Source organism: Microtus ochrogaster, chromosome 21 (genome assembly GCF_000317375.1).
Source record: "Microtus ochrogaster isolate Prairie Vole_2 chromosome 21, MicOch1.0, whole genome shotgun sequence".
In the NCBI taxonomy this organism is placed as follows: Eukaryota; Metazoa; Chordata; class Mammalia; order Rodentia; family Cricetidae; genus Microtus; species Microtus ochrogaster.
In genome coordinates this window covers 20,953,866-20,964,379 of record NC_022022.1, presented here as the reverse complement: position 1 = coordinate 20,964,379, position 10,514 = coordinate 20,953,866, and positions in this window count along the sequence as shown.

The window sequence follows — 10,514 nt, the reverse complement described above, 5'->3', positions numbered from 1 at the left end:
AAACATTTAATTAAAGAAGTCTGGGGCACCGGTGAGTTCGAGGCCAGCCTGGTCTACAGAGCTAGCTCCAAAGCCACAGAAAAACATTGTCTCGAAAAAAAAAAAAAAAAAAAAAAAAAAAATGTCACATGACCTGGGCACCTGGAAGACAGAGGCAGGCAGATCACTGAAACTGAGGCCAGCCTGTGTTTTACCTCATGACGATCAGGTGTGAGGCCCAGTGTAACTTCCTGAGCCTAGCTTGAGTTTAGAGACCTGCTTTTGACCATGACTTCCACACATGAGTGACTCAGCACAACCTGACCTAAACCCTCCTCTGCCCTGTCACTGTGTCAGGAGATTCTTGGCCCTTATTCCTTACTCCATCTCACCGCATTCCAAGATTCCCACCGCCTATTACCACGCTATATAAGTTCCTGCCTAATACAATTAAACAAGATCCTGCTTCGACAGATTCCCAGCTCAGGGTTGATCTCCCAGGTAGCCAGTGGAGAGGTCTGAATCGTTGACACTCACCATCCTGCTCAGACCCAGGGAGAGATCATTGGTGGGACCGGCTCTGCCTCAGCGCTATCTGCTGGAGAACCCAGCCAACCTGGTCTACCAAGCAAGTTCCAGGATAGCCAAGGCTACAGAGAGAAACCCTGTCTTGAAAAACAAAGTTAATTAATTAATTAAGTATGTAACTAAGTAACGGACTACATGAATAAAATGTCAAGTTCTGATATTTATGTTAACTAGATCCTTAGAGATACCAAAAAAAGGATAATAGGCCCATTATTAAAGAATATCCCCAAGCTTTAACCACAAACTCCTAGAAAATATGCTTACACAGCAATTTCCATTAAATCCAGTGTAGAAGCACAGGCAGCTTTGCTGTGTTTCTTTCTTAGGTGGAGGGAGGAATGGAAAGGAGGGAGGAAGTGCATGGAGAGATGATTGAATTTAACATTCCAGGACAACAGCCACACAATTCATTGACAGCTCACTGAACATGAAGAGGTTGAGCTGTTGACTATACGGAGTCTTTACCACTACCTTCTAGACGTTTTGGTGCAGGAGGGAAATCTGCAGTCTGCCTAAAATGAAGCATGGACACCCACCCAGCAACAAAACCTTTGACCTGTCCTTCCTCTAAGATGTGCTGGGACAACTGTTGCATAGAACTTGTAGGAGTGGCTAGTCAATGTCTGTTTTAACTTGAGGTCATGCCAGGAGAGAGAGTCCATGCCAGACACTGCTTAGGTAGCCAGGGACTGAAGACTGGATAACCCAGTGACCTAGGGTAGAAGCAAACATGATTGGCAAAGAAAAATAGCCCTTCAATTGATTCCTAATGGTATTCTGCTGTAGTCATTAATCAGGGCCTTGTTCAGTTATTATCAGAGAGGCTTCTCCCAGCAGCAGATAAGAGCTGATGCAGAGACCCACAGACAGATGTAATGTGGAGAAAAAGTCTAAATTAGAAGCTATAATTTTCTTTAGAAACAGCATAGCAAAGTCCTATGTGTCCCTGCTCTTACATGGATGCAAGATAATCGGGTATATAATTGAAGATGGCATTTTATTTAATTTATGAATAATAATATACATTTTGCATATTTATTCATTTTTGGTAAATTTTGCCTTAATGATTACAAAATTAAGTTTTGCCCAATTTTATGAGAATAAAACCTTATGTCACTTTAGGTTTAATTTTCAGAATTTTTCGTTGCTAGTGAAGCTTGTCACATTCAAAGTTATTATGCATCTGAGCAGCACGGACTCTTCCATGTTTATTCAGAATAAGCTATCTGCCCTTCTTTAATTTTCAACTCTGTTTATTTATGTGTTTATATCATTTGTTTTTAATGTGTGGGTAAGCATATGTACGTTTAATTCTGCTTACATACTGTAAATCTCTCAATGATCAACCATGATTCTCTGGGTACTTGAATCGCAATATGGACAAATTCTCAGTATTTTTTTATTTGTGAACTTGTAGTATTTATGTACTTATGCACCATTTATTCACTCGTTTAAGCATGCTTCATTGCTATTCAAAAGAACTTACACTCTATGATTTTTTCCCATTATTCACTTGAATAATATCCTAGGTTGCCACCTCAAAAAGACTTAACTAAACAGTATTAAAGTCATGCCCTTTTAGATATATTTTCAATCTTCTGTCCGTATTTAGAGAAGTTGGCCTTGCATTTTAACATAAATTGGGTTATTTACTTTGTAAGTTGCTTGAAAAAATTATGTCTTCCCTGGAGTTGAATAAAGTCACTCTGCCATTAATTACCAGTATACTTAAAGTCATTGTGTCTTTCTTGTGAAATGATGCTTGAATGTGGTAAACCGAACAAAATGATCCCCAAATTGTCTCTTAAAATCTTAAATAAGCATCTTGGTTTCTTTCTGTTTGTTGTTTCTCTTACATGAGTTGCTTAGTTTTGTCTCTTTTCTCCCTATTCATTGAAGACTTTGTTATAGAAAGTTCCTAAAAAAAATTGTCAGGTGATCCCAGTAAGAGTGATTACCTGATTAGAACATGAGTAATTGCAAAGTTTGACCGGTTGCAAGTAGAGGACCCACTGGGGAGGGGCAGTCTTGTATTGTGTCTGTGCGTGTGTGTGTGTTTTAACTTTTAATCCTTTCTAACACAGTTATATTGACTCTATGGATATATCTACACCCGTTGCTAAAAATAAGGTTGCCAGTGATCAGCTTGAGTATAATTTGGTAAACTTTGCTCATCAAAGCCCATTTTCTCTCATTGGTCTCCAGAGTGGAATCCACCATCTCAAATTTCAGAAACAGAATTGTCCTTCCAACTAATGATCAGCATGTTTGTCAGGTATTTGAAAACACAAAGTGTTTCAAGTTCTGATACACTTGGCAATTCCTTCATTTCAATTATTTGGATATCATTTATATTTATTTATAGATTGTAGTTTCCAACTTCTTAAGGTACCAGAAAGGCAAATTGATGAGGCTTTCAAACCACATGTGACTGTCCTGTGCAGCAGGTATGGCAGAGTTAGTGAGAAATAAATGGCTTCACAATCTTAATCTCAGAAAGTTGTCTGGTATGTGTGTATCTTTTACCATGGCTTTGACAGAAAACCCATAGGAACCCAAATTTCAGAACAGGTCAGTTAAGAAGTCCCATGTAGCTTGGTCTCTTAGTATGGCTTCTTACATTGGGAGCAGTACCTCTTCCTTGCACTTAGCTGGGTTTTGGTAACCTGTTCTCCATGCTGGATTACCTGGCCTGGGTCCTGCCTCAATTTGATGTTCCATGCTTTTGGCAAGCCCATGGAATGCCTGCCCCTTCTGAATAGAGATGGAGGGGGACCACATGTAAGTGGGAAAAGGGAGGGGATGGAGAAGAGGGAGGAATAAGTGGTTGGTATGTAAAATAAATAAAACATGGTATTTAAAATCCTAAAAATCTATTTAAAAATAACTTCCATGACCAATTCATCTTCCTTTGACTGAGTTCATCTATAATTTTCAACTCTTGGTTAATTTAGGGTGCCTGGTCATTATAACAGACATTTTCACTGTGAAGTTTTGACTTTATGTAATGCTTTATAATTGATGTATTAAGATACAGTGATGTAAAAAATAACTATAACCTATAATATCCTGTGAAATAAACTCCTCAATTTATTTATTTTTTAACTTTTATATATCACACCCCAATCTCCCAGGCCCTCTCCAACCTCTCCTCTCTGCCAGATAAATTCCTTCTCTGTGTCCCTTCAAAAGAAAAAAAGACTGAGCACAACTTCATTTCACAGCTAGACATGGCAACCCAGCAGGAGAAAAAGGGTCCAAGAAGAAAACCAAGCTATATTACTGTATGCTCTATCTATGTAAAGGACCTAGTTCAGATCCAAAGAGTGTCAGTGTTTGTCACTTGTTTCTGTGAGGCCCTATGAGAACTATTTAGTTTATTCTGTAGACTCCTTGTGTCCTCCATCCCTCTGGATCCTACAATCCTTCCTTGCCTTCTTCAGTGGAGTTCTGTAAGCTCTGCCTAATGTTTGGCCATTGGGTCTCTGCATCTGCTTCCATCAGTTGTTAGATGAAGCTGCTCTGATAGCTACGATCTGATCTTTGATTATAACAAAAGATCCTAAGGAATTATTTCATTGACTGTTTTCCTTTGGCTAGTCATGCTTGGTTCTATACTAGGAAACTACATTATATAATGTATGAAAGAATAATAAATTAAATAAATATATATGTACAAAAGGTTAAGAAAAGAAATTTCATAGAAAATAAATAATTATATTTTTTATTGAGAAAGAAAAGTTACTGAAAGTAAATTTATATTGGCTTCAATATTTAAAATATTATTGCACAAATATGTCTGATATGTCAAACTTATTGAATCGAATTCATCTTCACTTATTCAGAAAATATAAACATTTCCATTTTGAATTTGTTTTATTTGTATAACTTCAACAACTAGTTGGCACATAAAACCTGAATTATTGTTTACAATGTATTTTCTGAAGTTCATATACATTGTATAATGTATACAAATTTCCTCCCTTCAGAGGGGTTCCCTTGGCTCTGCCTAGTGTTTGACTGTAGTATCTGCATCTGCTTCTGTCACTTGATGGATGACACTTCTCTGATTCAATTGGTCACAGATGTATGAGGATAGCAGAACACCATCAAGAATCATTTCACTGGTTTATTCTTTTTGACAGTCTGTTTGGTTCTATCCCGGGTCTCTGAGGTGTTCAACCTCTGGTCCTGGCCCTCCAGGCAGTCAGGCATGAATCTATCCTGAAGTGAGCTTCAATTTGGAGCAGTCATGGGTTGGTCACTCCCATGAGTTCTATGCCACCATTGCCCCAGCACATCTTGTCGGTAGGACAGATTGTAAGCCAGAGGTTTTGTTACTGGGTTGATGCTCTAGTCCCACTGCTCAGAGCCTTTCCTGGTTATAAAAGATGGCCAATTTGGACTCTATATCTCCTGTCCCCGCATTGGTGGAAGACTCAACTAGAATCACTCTCATGTGGTAAAGAGGCAGTCGTTAGCCATTCAAATAACCATTGTTCTGCTCTTCTTCATCTGACCTAACAACTTTCTGGACATTAGGCAAATTCAAAACACTGGCTTTTCAACTAATCAAAAGCTAAGTTTGTTGACAGATTGTATCAGAGGCTGTAAGCCATGGGAGCTTTATCAACTTTGCTCTAATCTAACATTTTATCTCAGAAATATATTTTTAAAGTTTCTTGATTAATGATTTTCTTTGTTTTGTTTCTATTAAAATTTTATGAGACTATTCCCACTTTGGAACATGTAGTTTGTGGTAACGTAAATTTGTGTTCCTGGGGTTATGGTCATTTATATTTAGCTCCAGAAATAACTATATTTTATCTTCTTTGAAGTGAAAGTTGTGTTTTTTGTCAAGAACTCTGTCCCTCATCTATGGTACTATGACAAAGAGGTAGAATTTTGAGGAGGTGACCTCTACTGGAGGTAACTCAGGCCACTAGGTTGTACACTTATAGGGAATATGAGAAACTGATGCATAATTAATAAATCTCAGAGAGAGGAAATGAGGTTCAATTTGAAGGTTAGAAAAGCAAAGTAGCTAGCCACTGGCTCTTACTTCGACCTCAGTCTGATACTGGTGATCTTGCCTCCAGGAATCTCAGAATGAGACTTTGTCTGAGATCTTCTACCGTTTTATAATCCTCTCTAGTTCTGAAATTAAAGGTATGAACCACTAGCTCCTGGTTTCTATGGCGAGCTAGTGTGGCTACTGGGATGAAAGGTATGTGATATTGTTGCCTGATCTATAAGGTTGGGCAGCGTGGCTGTTTTACTTTTCTGATCCTCAGACAAGTTTTATTTACTAAAAATACAAGTGAAATGCTACTATAAGAAACTGACAACTTCTTTTGTTAATTTTCTCCATTTGCCCCGAGGTAATGGTTGTAACTATGTTACTTGCCTACATCAAGTGATCATTACTTGAATCTCTAAATCTATCTAGCCAACTATACACTTTCCCCTTTGGACTTTTCATAGGAATTTGCTACTGGGACACTGTTTCTCATTTCTGCCAATCATACTCATTTTAAAAACACTTAGTATGCAATGCTTTTTCTGAATTTTCATCAAATTTTAAGGTACCTGTGTTTTATGTTCTTCATTTATTCTGTTTCAAGTATTATGGTTACTGATATGCCAGGACAGTTTCTATCACAGCATGCATTGTTGGCTCATCTTGTTGCTTGTTTTTCTTCACACCACTACTGATAATCCACAGATTTTACTTGATGGACTTCTCATCTGTCCCCCTCCCTAAGGACATTTTTCATTTGAAAATTCGTAGCCTTTGGAATTAGGTTTTAAAGATCCAAAGCACTCAATCTATTAGGCAAAGATGTTTCAGTATTTTGGAATATGTAAATTTAGATAACACTTTTCTGTATCCTTTTATCACAGATATTTTGATTCCACTTGACATATATCATTATGAGATTTATACAACAAGTTTTGGTGAGATAAAATTATACATGCAAAAAGAATGATTTTAATATGCTTCTGTAATGGACCCTGGGATGGTGCTTTGATAGGATCAAAAATATCAGTCCAACTGTTTTGAAAGGTAACCTGTTGATTTGTACCTGTTAGATAATTTTTACACATTTTATGAGAATAAAATAGTAAAACTATGATTTTGAGAACTACTATTTTTCTTAAATTTTATTCAGTTAGACACATAATAATTATGTGCATTTGTATTTTCAAAAATGCTGTTCCCATAAAAGAACAAACAATGACAAGTCGCGGAAACTGTAGAGAGGAGGGCTGAGAGATGAGAACAGGGAGAGACTGGCCAAGTATAAAGCTATAGTATAATAGTATATAAAGTTTTGCTTATCCATGTGTGTATCATCTAAGACCTATCAATCATGTATCATTTATCAGTTTTCCAGGTATCTGTTCATTTCTATTAAGATATGTCATTTTTTTTTCTCTAGGAACCACAGAATTAACTGTAAGATAAGAAACATCAATGTTTCTTCATTATGTAACACAAATTTCTTTGACTGTGTTTTTGGTCTGTTGGTGTAGAGAGTACAATATCTTTTAAAAATGTTTTTCTGTTAAAATGGCATATTTAAGTAGCTTGTGCTGGCTATATAAATAAAAAGCACATGTGAGGATCTGAGGGTTGAATACATACCTATTGTTTTCTACTTTCTATCAGAGAATTAGAAGTTGATAGCTTATGTATCTGTGGAGCAAGCTGAACTTCTCCATGTCCTTTAGGGCTTGAACTGCATTATTTAATCTATGTCCCATTCCAATCCAGGATCCAGTGCCAGATAAAACCATTTATTCAGCAACCTCAAAAGAAATTTCAGAACGTAGACTTCAGCATTGCAAAATAACTTATTTGCCTTTGAATACGAGCTGGACGATGACTTGCAGATTTCTTCTTGATATAGGTTTTGCTATTTTCTATTATTTTCTCTGAGCCTGGGATAGGTCAAGAACGTCGCAGAAAGGTTGACCAGTAGCTTCCATACCTATCTGCTGTTCACATTCGCTTTCCTGAATATGAATAAAATCATAAGTTAAAATTGTTAGTTTGTTTTTATTTTGGAGGGTTGGTTTATGTTTTATCCTCCACATTCTGAAAGAAGAGCATGGTTCATTAGCGGTGATGATACAACTGTGGATACCACTCTTCCTCAACTTTCACTACCTTGTTACTTCTTTTGTATAAAACACATATATTTTGTAACTCAGTAAATTCAGTTCATAAAATCCCCTCATTTATTCACATAGTAAGAAGCCCTATTGATAGTATTTGCCAATATCAGCCATGACACATAGAAAATAACACCCAGAGTCTCAGAGATGGCTGTTCCCATCTGTTTGACAATTATCTGAGTAAATGCACCACCTCAGAAACTCTTCACTTTTTTGGTTTGTTGAGTTTCGCTCAGAAAACTCATTCTGGCATAGCAGTGCTGGAGTTTTTAATTATTTGATGAATTCAGGAAAAATCAAAACTGAATCACCAGGAACTCCCAACTCTGGGGAGCCAGCTGTTAAACTCTTGTTATGGCTGGCTTGGGGATTGTGCTAGGTTGCCAGGATGAGGATAATGAGAAATGTCTCCAGATCAAGGCACTCTTCCTTATGCAGCCATAGAGTACCCTGCCACTTCCCTTCTCCCTGCTCTTTTTCATCAAGGCATGTTCCCAGTCATGTTATAGGTTCTACAAAGCATATTATTGTAGGTTTGTTGGTGAAATGTTCCTTTTCACCTTGCAGGATTCTATCAGGTTAGTTTGATGGTTGTGACCCATTTATGTGATTCACGGTCAAAAGCTTAGAAGAAATGAAGATGAAAATATTGACTTCTAAAGTGCCACATTTAAGTAACGACATCTTGAATTTTGCATTAAAAGGGATAGAGCTAGAAAACATTATTTTGAGTGATGTAACCCCAGACACAGAAAGACAATTATCAGATGTACTCACTCATAGGTGGTTTTAAACATAAAGCAAAGACAACCAGCCTACAAACCACAATCCCAGAGAACTTAAATAATAGAAGACACTAAAAAGACTTACATAGATCTAATCTACATAGGAAGTAGAAAAAGACAAGATCTCCTGAGTAAATTGGGAGCATGGGGACCTTGGGAGAGGGTTGAAGAAGGGAGGGGAGAGGCAGGAAGGGGAGCAGAGAAAAATGTAGAACTCAATAAACATCAATAAAAAAAGCAAAAAAAAACCAATTAGTATTGTGCTTAGATAAATGTTAGAAGGATACCATGCTATAGGGAAGAGGACCACATTCTGGAAGAAAAGCAGTTTATGGTACAATATACAGATCCAATAAAAAAAAGCCTTAAATCAAATAGAAAAAAAATATAATGTTGCACATAAATATTAACAAACAGAGAAGAGGTTGACACACTAATAATCATATCTTCAATATTAATTAAGATTATTAGAGCACACAAATATAAATTTAAAAGAGTCATATTCAAGAAAAAGTCACTGGAAAACAGACTGAGAAGAGGCAGTAAGCTCAATGTCCTGGAAAGCTTGTGATGTCTTTGGCCAGATGGTAGCCAAAAAGCTAGAATGGCACTGTAAAATCTGGTAGTGGAGGATGGGGGTAAGCAGCCAGATGTCATTTTCAATGACTCTACCCTTATCTCTCTATTAAGATGTTTCCTCCTATTGATAGTTGTTTCATTACCCTTCATATCACTGTTTCTCTTTATTTTCATCCTAAGATTTATAAGTTTCTTAGATGTTCCAAATTTCAGATGTGATTTCAATATTTTTCCATTATCAATTAAAACTTATATGGATATGTTGATTTTTCTTGATAATTTTCATAAAAATGTCTGTAAAAATTAGTTTTAGGTTGCTTGGAAGAATTAGATTCCAGTAGGTAATTTTTGTGTTTCTTGGTAAATCTGGACACCTAGCCATGACATAAGTTTTTCAGGCTCAAGATCATCCTCTCTTAGAAAAACACCACATTTTTCATGTTAAGTATTTTCAGTTTTAAAAATCACATCTTGTATCATACTAGGTACTCCAGTAAGGATCCATAATATTTGAGTAATTTTCAGCCTGTTAATGTTCGTACCATTTCTAATACTAAGTGATTAACTAACCCCATCCTGTAATGTCCTATGACAATAGCATTTTAATTTCTAATTACAGATTTTATTTCTGTATTGATTCACAAGAGGATTGCAAAAAAATGAAATTTTTAAAGTTTCTGAATTAGTCAACCCTTTAATCATAATGTTGTTAATCTTATTCAATGCATTACAATTATCTTTTATGTTACTCCCTGGAATATTTTGTTTAATGAAGATGTGGCAATGTGTTTATTAATTCTGGACTCATTCATGCTAAGATAATCCGAGGTGAAAGCTTGCAGGTGCTTTTATATTTCTTTCATTCTCCTTTAGTGGATGATTAACTTCATTTTATTCACAGTTTCAATACCCTGGTTTCTCTCTATCACTGTATCAAGGTTTTCAAAATTTAGATTATTTATCTTATATTTTAAATTTCATTATATATCATTATTTCTGATTTGTTTGTTCTCCTATTCCTGTGTACTTTTTCTTAGAACTTGCAACATTCTGAAATTAAAATAAATAGCAGTTTCTTTTTACATCTGCCTCTGCCTAACCACCCACAGTGTTCTAGCAAACAGAATCACATTTGCTGTTTGGATTCAAGTTTCTGTGAGATGAATGTCAGTATTTACTTTTACTTTGCTTTCTGACTTCGTTTTTATAAACTGAACATTTTATTTAACTTTCCCACACATTATTCGATGTGATTATGTATAAAAAGAATTAAGTGCCCTCATGCATGACAGTGGAGTGCAGTATTAGAGACCCCCTAAGGCTGCATCTATCTTTCTAGTCCATACCAGGATATATCACAAGAAATAAGATGTGTGTCATAGTATCCAATGCTTGGCAGAA